General features: G+C 37.3%; 1 protein-coding gene and 1 long non-coding RNA gene across 5 annotated transcripts in view; one reads left to right on the forward strand and one right to left on the reverse strand.

The window, feature by feature from the left end:
• The window catches only part of LOC134808141 (uncharacterized), a 562,219-nt gene that overhangs the window by 528,336 nt on the left and 20,427 nt on the right, over positions 1 to 13,456 (forward strand). The gene's annotated exons all lie outside the window — the stretch shown is intronic.
• POU4F1 (POU class 4 homeobox 1) overlaps positions 1 to 13,456 on the reverse strand; it is a 217,168-nt gene that overhangs the window by 195,441 nt on the left and 8,271 nt on the right. The window contains exon 3 of the mRNA XM_063792250.1: positions 12,906 to 13,033. The gene's annotated coding sequence lies outside the window, so the exon portion shown is untranslated. The remainder of the gene's footprint in view (positions 1 to 12,905; positions 13,034 to 13,456) is intronic.

Raw genomic sequence — 13,456 nt, forward strand, 5'->3', positions numbered from 1 at the left:
CGTGGGGTTAAGAGAAGATAAAATTCAAAAGTTTGAAAGTAAGTAAAGGATAAGCAAGATTCTTTGAATGATCAACAGCACTCCACAGGCACACAGAGACACAAAAACAGCTAAAAAGGCAAGGACAAAATTAAACAGTAATGATGATTTATAGCAAGATACTCTGAGACATGATAGAAGTCTCAGTACACCAAAAGGAAAATCTTGTTTGCTCAAATTATTTGTTTCTTCTGTCTAATGAATGTAATTCTAATATACAAGTGATAACACTGGCATTTCTTTGAAATGTTGATTCAGTTTAATTATGAAAATCACCAAGGTATTTTCTAGCTGCTGCATCACTCCCTGTACTAAGATTAATCACATCAACATCATTCATTTAATCTTCAAAGAGGAAGCAGTTGTCCACAAAAGCCTTCAAATAGCTTCATTAGTGCAATTTTTCAGTCTCAAACACTTAGCTAGCAGCATATGATTGAGAGTAAGGTCATTATATTCATCTATTTCCTAATCTAATTTTTGTAATGTTTCTACATTTAATGTAGGAATGTGTAAGTGTGGAGTTTTTGCCTTCTCTTTGTTTGTAAAACAGCTCAAAACATGAAGAAAATAATGATTCTAATTATAAAATATTTGATTGCTATGGTTTTAAGTCATGAAATTTAATGTACAGGCCCATGGCCAGTTCATTTTTTCTTTTTTCTTTTTTTAATGTGAAAAGGATTGAGTGTAGAAATGCTCTATTTTCTTGTCTCTTGTAGACAAAGAAAAACTTAGCACATGAGAGACGTGTCTGACTTCAGAAACTGGAATTACAAAAGTCACTGCAAATAAAATTTCTTTGGTGTTTTAAAATGCAAGATGAATTCTATATTTAAAAACAGAAGCCTCACTTATGTTTCTCTAATAAGACCCATTCTTAACATCCTTTTCTTTGATGAAAGCATTAATATTCCCTTTCCTTATTGGAAACCAACAGGTATCAGAGTCCCACAAAATAACACTGTATTGTTGATGCACCGATCAAATCATTGTTTTAATCATTAAAAATTATGCAGTTGCAATCAAAAACATTCTCAGAGAGACTTAGAGCAGAGCCTGGCACCAGCAGGGTGTGGTGATATAGTCATTTGTAATTACTGCACCTACTCTGAAGGGTTATAAAATGTGTCAGAAAGTAAAATTTGCTGAGCCCCATTACCAAGAAGCAAAACTTACTAACTGGTGCTTTAAACTTTGCATCTTATAAAGGAATGATTTATTTGACTTTTGACTGGTCCACTTGCAGAAATCATTACATTGCAATATTCAGTGACTGTGCAAAGGGGAAAAAAAGGATAAATCATACAGAGACATTCTCAAGTTAATATCTGGCGAGCATATAAGGCCAAATCTGTAAGGCAAGATCTGCCTACGATGGCATAAATAATGGTGTGTATTTGCAGTTTAGGCAAAGGGATAAGGGCTTTTGATCATAAAAATAGTTCATAACCAATTGCAATGAGATGATGCAATTGTAAAAATTTTGTTTCCACAAACTGTATAAAGACAATTATGATATTTTAAATATTAACCCCTTTTAAATTGTTTTAAAATAAAATTATAACGGCTTTTTGTAAAACCAAATTCTAATTGACCCAATCAAATTTTAAGATAAATTATGAAGGTGAGAATAACACCAGCTTGAAAATATCAGTTTGCCATTTGTCCAGCTACATGCAAAGTCACCAGAATAAAATGGAATTATATGAAAGAGGAGCAATAAACTGCATTATTTACATGTGTTCAATATTATAATCAGAGGTAAAAAGTGTGTTTTTAAATATTTGTACACACAAAGTTTTATTATCTACTTTACATAATACTGTGTTAGACACACTGGGAAATGCAAAGATAGAAAAGATAAACTATCTTCTCCTGAGAAGCCTTTACTATGGTAGAAAAGATAGGAGCACATGTCATTACAATAAGAGGAAATGTGAGATAAGTGACCAAAGAGGATTTTTGCCTTAAAAAATCCTAAGTTTTTATCTAAGAGTTTACAAGTAGATTCTTCTGAGCCAGAACACCATGGAAGGTTTCCTGGCATGATGACATCTGAGATTCAAGGAATGGGTATTATGTTCAAAGCTCAAGACTGGGGAGAGAAGATTACATTTTACAGTTTAAAATATTTTATTTACCTTTCCCAACACTTATGCATTTGTATCTTCTGCAGGGAATGATAAAATTTCTTTTGTTTTCAGAAGTGTCAAGATAATTTTTTATTAAAATAAACAAATAAATTCGAGAAGACTCAGTACTCATTCCAGTTGGCATTTTTGAAAGTCTAAAATACCCATTTTAATGGTTAACGCCAAACATCAAATCCACATAATCCCTGAGCAAGTGTACTTAATCATATTCTAAAAAAAGATATGTCTCCTTTTCAAATAACAGAACAAGTTTATTTCTATTTATGTATATCTGGCTGGAAACAAAAATGATCATAATTTAGAGAAAATGTTTAAAACTCTGAAGCATGAAGTTTTGTGGAGCTTGTATTGTTTCTCTCTCCCTCCCTCCCTCTCTCTCTCTTTCTCCATATATATACATATAATTCTTTCTTCAATATCTGCCTTGGGTTAGAAGTAGAAGTTTGGTGGTAAAGGTGAATCCCATCAAAAGACCCGTAGTAATACAGGGATTCAAATATTATTTGTTGAAAGTAGAAAATAAAAAATATAAATTAATAGAGCTTACTGAATTCATCTAATTCATACACACTTCTAATATGCTTATGGTAATTTCAATTATCATCTTAAAAGAACCCACCTTGCAGTACCAGATAATATTGGGAAATCAACAAACTAAAATAGTCTTAGGAACAGTGAATGTATATTCTTGTTTGCAAGCATATAAAGGATAAATACAGACACCTTGACAAAATATGAAGAGTTCAGGAAACAGAAATGATCTTATACAAACTAATGTCTAACCTGGGTCCTATTCTGAGCCTCTCAAAAGTGTCTTGCTAATATAAGAATATGCATTGGCTCTTTTAACTCTGAGAGTAACTGAGAAGCCTCCTTCACAGAACTCTAAGGAGCTTAGAATCACCTTTCTGACCATCTTTTCTGCTTCTATATATCCTCATAAAATATTTACTGTTCTTCTGAATGACCACTCTGATTATCCTTAGACTCCTTTCAGATTCCCTGATGATGTCATGGAAATGTTAAACCCATTATGCTAAGTTAGGACCTCCATCTGCAGTGACCTCTTGGCACCCGCTTCGAGGACAGCATGATATTTTTACATAAAAGTTAGTCTTCATTCAAATCCTCGAGGCCTGATCCTGAAAAAACACTGACAGCTCAATCAACCCTAATAAATACTTAACTAGGTCCATGAAAAATAATAATAATACAGTTTCCAAAAAAATCCATTACACATTTACAATTGAGTCATAAAAATGTCTATTAAATGTACAATTATTTTACCACATTTTTATTGGAAAATAACATTTATCCTAATTTACAGGTTTAACCCAAAGGTGGTACATGACATTCCTTTTCATTAAGCTATTAGAGGACTGATGAGTGACGGTGCCCAGCTCTAATTATCTTTAACATAGTGTTTCAAGTTGATCATGCATAATGCAATTACAAATCATAATTAAATTAATTTATATTGATTTAAGATTTTATAAGTTGTTAATAATTACAGTACAGTATATCTATTTCCACAAGCTAACAATATTTTCAAACTGCCAAAGCATTTCCTTCTTTTCCAATTTCATTCTCAATTAAAAAGTTCACAAATTTATACCTACTTTATGTGGGTAAGGGCTAACTTCAAAACTGTAAAGGCAGTGTTGAGTATTTATAGAAGTTTTCTCCAAGAAATGATGTCGTATACATTTGTACATTTAGGATCATCTGAATTTAAAAATACATCTATCTCAGAAACACTTTGACCTGCTCCATCTGCTAACCACTCTGTTTGCCACACCTGCCTTCACAGCTTGCTAGTATTGTCCATGCACATAGTACTAGTTTCTCAATACGTGTTCTGATTGAGTGACTGACTCGGGAAAACCAAAGGAAACCAATGTAAATGCAAAAGTCCTTTCCTGCAACTGATGGTTGCAGAAGAATCTGGAAGCCAAGGGGAAGCCCAAGCGAACGTTGTCCTGGCAAGAAAGCCTGGGGAGTTGGACTTGTCCACATACTTCCCTTCTCTTCTCACCCAATCACATTCGAGAAATAAAATTCCTTCAGAAATCTCTACATCAGAAGGCAAAGTGGACAATCAACGAGTGGATAATCCACACAATCCAAGAACACTTCCTTTCTCTTGGAGGAAGGTGGAAGAAAGGAGGGGTGTGAGAAAGGGAGCAGGATGGATTGACTCTGAAAGCCCCATCACTGTTTTTGCAACAGAAACAAATATTAGACAAATGTGTCAATTCACTCTGACCGGTTTTTTTCACATACTAAAGAATTATTCCTTCACCTTCTCATACCTGAACTATACATCCAGTCAGATTTGTGGCATGACCCACAGAAACATAACCTGGTCCTTCCACTCTCCACAAGCCTTGGAACTGGGGTTAGGGTTATGTGGATTGTCGCTCTCAGGCGGCTGAGCCTAGAATTGAGGATTCTTCCCGCCCGGCCACGGTGCCTTTCTCTGAATGTGTTAAATGCCTTAAGGTCCTACGAGGGGAAAATGAAAATTTGAAGTAATTAAATTTAGGAGGGCAGGCTTGGAAATGGAAGTGACATGTTTATGAGAAAGGTACAGGAATGGTTATTATAAGGTATAGTTTCCCGGAACCCAGCATCCTCCTGTAAGGACTGGTCACTAACACTATGGGCGTGCACGCTCTAAGCAAGTAGAGGCAGGAAGTCTGCGAAAAGCCCCAGACAGCCACTGCAGTGCCAAGTGTGCTGCTCACTAGCGACCCCTCTAGGTCTTAGAGGGAAGAGAGCACATGCAGAAGAGTACTCGGGACCATTGCCGGGACGAGAAGCCCATCAGGCTGACTGCTCCATTAGGGAGCATCGCAAGCTCGGGGTGCGAAAGCTTCCCCGCCGCCAACCAGCCAGCCCTGCCCTGTGTAGATGGGTGGCCAGAGCTCGGCGCAGGGATCGAGCTCCGAGTAGCCCAAACGGGGAGGCTCAGAAATGCACGGGGAGAGCACTCCCCTAATCATAAGACAGGGGAAAAAAAGAAAGAAAGAAAAGAAAGAAAGAAAAGAAAGAAAGAAAAGAAAGAAAGAAGAGAAAGAAAGAAGGAAGGAAGGAAGGAAAGAAAGAAAGAAAAGAAAGAAAGAAAGAAACTCGAGGTCTCGGGGATCCCAAGCGTGAAATGAATGGGAGAGAAAGGTCTGAGGAAAAACATGCGAACACCGAAACTCAACTGGAACCTGCGCGGGACTTCAAGGAGCAGAAAATCCAGCGCAGAGCTAGGGCGGAGGCAGCGGGGGGTCAGAGACCCTCCCTGTTTATTGATCACCTTTGGCATGAAATATCTTGTATATGGGTTCGGACCATCGCGAAGGTTTCAGACACAAACAAGCTACAGCAACACTTTCTCTACGCATCCCCTAGTTATTGAATAGCACACACACACGCACACACACACACACACACACACACACACACACAAACGCGCATCCCTGAGCAAGAAGGCAAAAAAGAATCCAAAACTTGAGCAGGTCGCCAGGCCCTTTTCCTCTCTCAGCCAAAGTATGCCCAGTCTACATCCCCGCCCCACCACCCCAGCCACGCGGGCGGGACTGCGTCCATAGGACGCACCTCGCAGATACTGCAGCCTCCCTCCAGTTGTTCCAGCTTCCCGAGGCCCCAGTTGTTTCAGTCCCATCGCCAACTGGCAAAAGCAGTTTTCTAGTCTGCCTTCTGAAGACGTCTCTTTTTATCCAAGTACTTTTGCCATAATATATGGGTAGTGTCTCACTTTCCCCAACTCTACAATGGACTCGAATAGACTGTTTTGCCTTTGGCCAAAGATTTGAGAAAGATTCTTGAGCTGTGGAGAGATTTTTGCACTAAAAAGATTCTTGAAGGAGAAGGAGTAGGAGAGAAGCAATAGAATATTTTCAAGCAATATCCAAACAGGCTTCTAGACTGGAGAATAAAATTAATTCAATAAAATATAACACATTTTTTTCCTTAACTAATAATACTCAGAGATGGTGATATGGATTTCATTAGACTTGAGTTACAGTTTGGTTGTAGACTCAAGACTGCATGAATTCTGTGTGCGCTGTTCCTGGGATTGGGCTGAAGCCTTACCCTCCAGGAATTAGAACATTTTTGGGGGAAGGTTGGAGAATCCATTAATAGAAGAATTATTTTTTTAAAAAAACTCTTGTTTTAATAAAGTCTTGCATTTGAGGCTAAATTTTAGTATTTGTCTGAGAAAAGTGGGTGGGTTCGGTTGTGTGCGTGTGTGTGTGTGTGTGTGTGTGTTTTCCTTTTGGCATTGGTATGTGTGATTTGCAGTCCAGGTTGTTAAGTTCCCAAGCAGGAACCAGTTAAAAATGCATGGATCCTATTATATGTACAATTTAATCACAAGGTATTTAAAATAGACATTTCCATCTAAAATCCAATCCGAAATCAACACAGTTCCTCCAGGCGTTAGACGATCATCTCGATTTTGCATTTGTAAACTGGGAGAAATAAATGTGACTTGTGGATACCAAGAGGTCAAGTACGGCTGCTCAAATATTTTTCTTACAAAATGACGGATTTATTAGACAAATAAGTAGCCCGGCTGATGCAAAACCCCCAGTGATTGAATTTTGACGTTAAGTCAACAACAACTCGAACTACATCAGTGGTTCAAGATTTAGTTATGATGGTAGAGATTACTGAACAAATAAGAGCCAGAAATGAATACAGATTTCTGAGGATCTGCCCCTGGCACCCTCTTTTTGACATTCTCCTCCATATGCTCCCCCTATTCATACTGTATTATAATTAAAGGACTTAGCTATGCCTTGCGATTGGAAAGGAACTTTAAAATAATTAGGCATATTTTCCTTTTTTTTTTTTTTTTTTAAAGAGCAGGCTCAAGGAGAAAACCAATTGAGTTTCATAATAAATTCCTTCTTGGCCTGAAAGTCACCCACCATTAGAAGGGAGGTAGCATTCAGTGGGTGTTTTTCTTTCTCTCTCCCTTTTTCAGGTTTTATTTTCATTAAGAATTTTGATAACCTGCTCTTTCTCTACCCCAGCCCCCACCATGCCCCCATGCCTCTTCCTCACTTTCCTATGAAACATCACTTTCTAAAATATTTGAGGACTTAGGCTTTAGTATCCCACAGAAGATCAGAATCCACTGCTAAATAATTAAATCGCCGGTAGATTTTTAGGAGTATTTAGGTTTCACCTCTCCTGGGTCAATAGCTGCCCTCCCGCCCGCTCTCCCCTTGACCCTCCCTGGAGCTGACCGCGGTGCTGAAAACCTTGCGTGACTCTTGTGAAAAGGGAGGGCACCACTCATGGAGGATTTGGAGGAGTTACTTATCTTTGCTCTTCATGAAAGGAGGCTTAAATAATTGAGACTACATTTAAACATAAAGCAGTTCATTTCTCATCTTTTCATGGAGAAAGGGACTGATCTGCTCCTAGTGTGAAAATCTGCCTTTTATTTATTCTATGTGTGACTTCCTTATTGTAGTGGAATAGTGACTCAATTTTCATTTGACTCTTGGGGAGCCAGCCAAGAATCCATTCCTTACACCTTCTTCTCTTATTCTGTGATTTTTCAGTTATAGTTTGGTTCCCTCTAGTTCATGGAACTGCTTATTTTGCAGGGACAAATCTATATTTCATTTTAAGAATTCATCTGATCAAGGGCTTGAAACAATTTCTCTTTGCAGATAGAAATTTGTTCTTTGGGTATCCAGGCACAAACCGCTAGAGGCAATAAAGTGGTGCCAGATTTTTATCCTAGATTTTATTTAAATACAATAATAATCCCACTCTGTAAAATAAGTTGTCCATCCAGGCTTCTCTCCCAGTTTGCCATATATCTCTCCCATGTATGCATGTACTGCTAATTTGTACAAATGTTTTACTTGTGCTGGGTTCTAAATCATCTATTGCATTGGTTGCTTTCCTGATAAATAAACCTGGACATCCAAAATTACTAACCATCTAATAGTAACAGAATTCACTAAGTAGAACGAAATGTTTCATAATTATTTTGCCACTACCCACAATTAAATAATAAATTGTGAAAATGAAGCTCTTCTATTAGGGAGGGGGATGTCGTTCTCTTTTCTTCTTCCTTTTAAAATACTGAGTAGTATCTTCAGTCTAACAATACATCTGTTTACAGTTTGCCTGAACTTGTTTCTGAATTTATATTTCAATATGCTCTTTAGGATGCAAAATTCCTGTCAAATTAAAGAGTGTTCATGTCTTGCCCGCTTCTAGCAAATCACTTGCAGCACCTAATAAATCCAGCTGGGGTTCCTTCCATGGCCTGATGCTGCTGAAATCATTATTGTCCTGCCTTGTTTCATGTCAGAGGCCTCTTCGCCTCATCTGTCATGAAACCAATTTCACTTTATTTACATCCATTTGCTAGTTTAATTACTGTGCTGATGAATAGCCTGAAGGAATTAAGTTACGAGTCTTTGGAAACCCAAAGCGACAGATATATGGGCTACCTTTTAACTACAGGGAAAGAAATGAAGGCTAATGGCATGCACCAAAATTTAAAGATAATAAGTGTTTCTCCCTACCTGCTACTGTTGAAATTCAGGATGATTCTTTCTTCATGTATTCATCATCTCCTGGATGAAATATAGTGCTTTAGAATCTGTCATATTTACAGATTGACTTTTAGAATCTGTCATATTTACAGATTGACTTTTAGAATCTGTCATATTTACAGATTGACTGCAGTTCTGTACAACACAATTTTCTATTTTTAAAATCCTTTTTTTTTTTAAAGAGTCACAGATAATTTACTAGCCAAAAGCAGTGGTGTTTTTAATTAAAAACACCTCTCAATATTAACCTGTCCCTGTAACTGAGCACTTACTTCTATATAAAGACAGACAGGTTCCCTTGTGAAAATAAAGAATATTTAATACCTCCCATCTAATACATAGCACAAAGTACTCCACTTTTATACTGTAAATATTGTAATAGATCGCACTATATAATTTTTGTTTCTTATTGAGTACAATTTCACAGTTATCTTTTTTCAAGTAATCTTGCACTTTCTAACACAATTATCTTCTTTAATGTATTTTTGAATCATAAAAACATTCTGCTGCCTGTCTCTTTTACATATCCAATACAATAGAGCACTATCAGTCTTTGTTAATGACACAGGGCGTATGGGGTGAGTGAATAATCTGTGTTCTCAATATATATAAGTAGTCAACATTTACATATGTATTTTTTAAACCTAAGGTCAATAAACTTTTCAATAATTCTATTATCTTACAAATTAACTACTGCAGTGTAAGCCTACTAATTATGACAATATTAAAAAGTCATTTTCAAGGGTATTCTTTCTTAAATGCTAGCAATAATTATAGATTTTTAAACTTAAAATTGATAGTCCAGAAGTTAAGTATTCTTGTGGCCCATCATCACTTACTGCCAATTATAACAATAAGTAAATATGCTTGAATTGACTTTTTATTTTATATTTTCTCTATCCTCAGGTAGCATTGCACATGAAAAGAATGTAACTTGTAAATCCAAGAACCTATATGTTTTCCTTTCATTGCTCTGTTTCTGATATAGGTCTGATATTTTAAAATCTGTACTTCCACTTGATTTCCCTAAAAAGAATTAGTTTAAGACACATGACAAATATGGTCATTATTTCAAGAAAGAATTCAAATATTTTTCTTACACACTTAGTATACTTACTCATTCATGCCCTCTCCATGCTGAGTATATAATTACATCTAATATTGTGCAAACTTTCTAAACTAGTTATTTAACTGAAAACAATTTTAAACACTCAAAGGCAAGAGATATTACTAAACAACAAAGAAATGAAAAAGATGGAACTTTTAATGTTTTCTCATTTCTTCTCCTTCTAAAAAAATTAAGTACTATTTTCTATCCTGTATATTTTGCAGTTTCATTTATCATAAAGCCAGCCTAAAGGAAGAAACAAAAATCTTAACACATTACATTTACTCTCAGAAGAACTAAAAAAAGTGAAAACTCTACTGTCCATGCAAATATATATTAATAATTATATATTCATTACAAATCCCCCAGGCACCTCCCTCCATGACCTTCTTACATCCCCTAAACATACAATTTCCGTATTCTCCTCCCACTACTTTTAATAAAGCACATTTACCAAACAATGTACATAACAAAAATAACTTTTGTGCCATCAGAGTCTTGCCTATAGAAGTTTTGCAATAAAGCAAACCCAAATAAGACCTTTCAGGTAAAATATCCATCTATTTCAGTAGAACCAAATGCTATGCTAATTACTTAGTAGACATTTATGAACAGTTTTTAACTCGACAGCAAAGAAATTTTATTGATGGAGCCTTCTTTAGATATTTTTATTCGTTTTTTATTTAAAAAATTAAGACATGTGAGTTTTAAATGCTTTTTCTTTTCCCCTCTTCCTCCCCCATCTCTCTCGTTCTCCCCCCTTCTGAAGACCCTCTCTTTCCTCTCCAGCTCTTTTTGATTAATAGATCCATGTGGCTAACGGCCTGACATATGGTGTGCGAAGCAGCTTGAGATAGTACCTTAGGCATCCCCTACGGCCATTAACATATTAGGGGCTTATGTGCAGTCAGACAGTCAGACCTCATCGAGAGCCAGCATTTTCAGAAAGGCTGAACCCCAGAGCTGTTTGATAGAGAGTTTCAATAATGCACCACTCTTCAATTTTAAGGGAGTTGCTTCTGGTGCTGAAACACTGGGACAGAACCAGAATAAAGTTTAGCAATAAGACTCAGTTACATTCAACAGCAACAGTAAAAAATGCGCTTACATCTGTTTGTATATGGATATGCACGTGGAGGCACAGCTTCAAGCTCACAAACATACACCAGCTCCTGAGTATTATCAGTAAACAGGCAATGTCAGCTGCCTGGATTTATTTTGTTTAAAGATTCATTTTGCTTAAAGTCTTCTTTATACCCAGAATACTAGCATTGCAGTAACAGTTCAGTTACTGATAGAGGAGATTTAAAAAGCAAAAACAAAACGCAGCATCATATTTAAGAAAGACACTGCTCTGAATCATGTAGTTTGATTTTTTCTCTAGTAGAAGAAATTAGGTGCATTTTTACATCTGTCGTAGCCTCAAAACAAGAAAAACAGGAAGAAAGTAATGAAAATTTAACGTTAAAGAATGTGATCGTGCTTTAAATGCATTTACAGGTCAAATCCATCGAGAGGTAATCAATCTTATTCCGCAAAATCTGAAAGTTTACAAACAAAAAGTCTTGACAACTCTGAAAGGTGGGAAAAAAACTCTAGGATAGGGGTAGGGGTGTGTGTTTGTGTGTGTGTGTGTGCGCGCGCTCGCTCACGTGTGTATTTGTATATGTATTATTTGTATATATACGTATATAAATTTGGGACGAGGGAAATGATATTCAAAATCAAAGCATATATCACACTTTAAGGTTATTTAATTCACTTTAACCTCGTAACTGAAGCTTGAAATTCGCTTTGCCCATGTTCTTCTCCTTCCAGCCTCCTGCTGATAAACCACTGTACCCCTTTTGAACTGTACTCTAGCTGTTTGCTTGGCAAATAAATGCTGTTCCGCCCTATTAAACCTTTTAGGTAGTTTCATCTTCGGATTTCTCAAATACAGGACTAATAAGGAGGTGCTTTGATGCTGTTTTACTTTCAAACTATAGCCCCAAGGCGTTAAAACGTGCAAAAGGTAACTGGAAAAGTAAATTGCCACGAGCAAAGCGCACCCTCCCTTTCAAAACCGCTCCAACCCTCTGAGTGCATTGCGTGGAAGCCGAAAATCTCCCTGTTCCTGTGCAGAACCACGTCCCGTTGGCAGCCCCTGGAGTTCTGAACCGGTGCCACAATACCAGGGGAGTGAGGAGAAAGGAGGCACTTTTAAGTTTAAAAAGCCCTGGAATCCCTTGGGAGAAGGGAAAGACGGAGGTAAGGACCGGAAAGCTTTCCAAAGTTGATTCTGGGCAAACAAATATCAGGTGAAGATTAGGAACCCGCAACTTGCTTAAGCAGCCAGTATTAAAACTTTTGCATAAGGCGTGGCAGTGGTGCGCGAGAGAGCCCGCTTCTTGGCTGTAAGGCTGATTTCAAGCCTCCGGTTCAGATTACACTTTGGAAAGAAGACCCCGGCGCGCACTCCCGCGTCGAATACAATGGACTCCCTCTCCCCGCAGTCAACACACACACACACACACACACAAACACACAATCCCTTAGTTTAATATAAGCAAATGAAACAATTGAAACATATCTGTTTTATTTAAAACTGGGATGAAAGCGTCTGTCGCTCAAAGGAGTCACAGTCCGTCACATTAAGATAAATTTTCAGAAGAAACGCAAGCCCTCGGGAAATACCTCTGCCCAGAGTCAAATGGATCCTACCTGCTTTTTTAAATGCCTGCATTTCCATTGCTAACTCATACAACACATTTTACGATTGTGCAAAGTGCAGGACAGTTGAGCCCCAATGTCAGCCTCAGAGCTCCTTGTCACATTCAGCTTCTTTTTCTTTCTCTTTCATCACAACGCTATGGTGAAGTCACATAAGTGCTCAAAATTAACATAAATCACTATTAGTTATTAGGATTTGCTCTAAATTACACTGTGAATATCGTACCAGCCCCATCTGCCGCCCCTGCTCTCGCAGCAATAGATTGCAGATAAAATAAATGTCCTTACCCCATTAGAAGGTTCCTGTCTCTGTAGCCAAAAGCCAAACAAAAGCAATAAATACCGGGCTTTTTCTCTCCACTATTCAGCTGTGACTCTTTTCATCAGCTCTTCTTCTAGAAAAGCTCAATAGCTGCCTGAAAATATTGCATTTTATATCACCAAAGGGCGATTAATATTGCATTAACTGTATTTAACATTTTTTAAGCGCGAGTAATCTACAATGAGTTAGTTTTCAGTTAGTAAGGACAGGGGGTATCAGAACTACTGCAGACCACTTAAGATATCCGTACGATTGTATTATTTGTCTCACACGTAGTTATATATATATATTTAGAGTGTACCGCGATGTTTGAAGTGGAAGAGGCCGTGCTAATGGCCTGCTTAAAGTATTCTGACACTGTCTGGAGACAACCAGGTCTCTGCCTTCATTAAATGTTTATTGTCAACATTTGGTGGGGGCGGGGAGAAGGAGAAACTGGTTTAAGTGAATTTCCACGGCTGGAAATTGACAACACTTTGTTTTATTCTAATCTACGTCTACAAAAGTTTGTATATAT

This window comes from Pan troglodytes, chromosome 14 (genome assembly GCF_028858775.2).
Source record: "Pan troglodytes isolate AG18354 chromosome 14, NHGRI_mPanTro3-v2.0_pri, whole genome shotgun sequence".
In the NCBI taxonomy this organism is placed as follows: Eukaryota; Metazoa; Chordata; class Mammalia; order Primates; family Hominidae; genus Pan; species Pan troglodytes.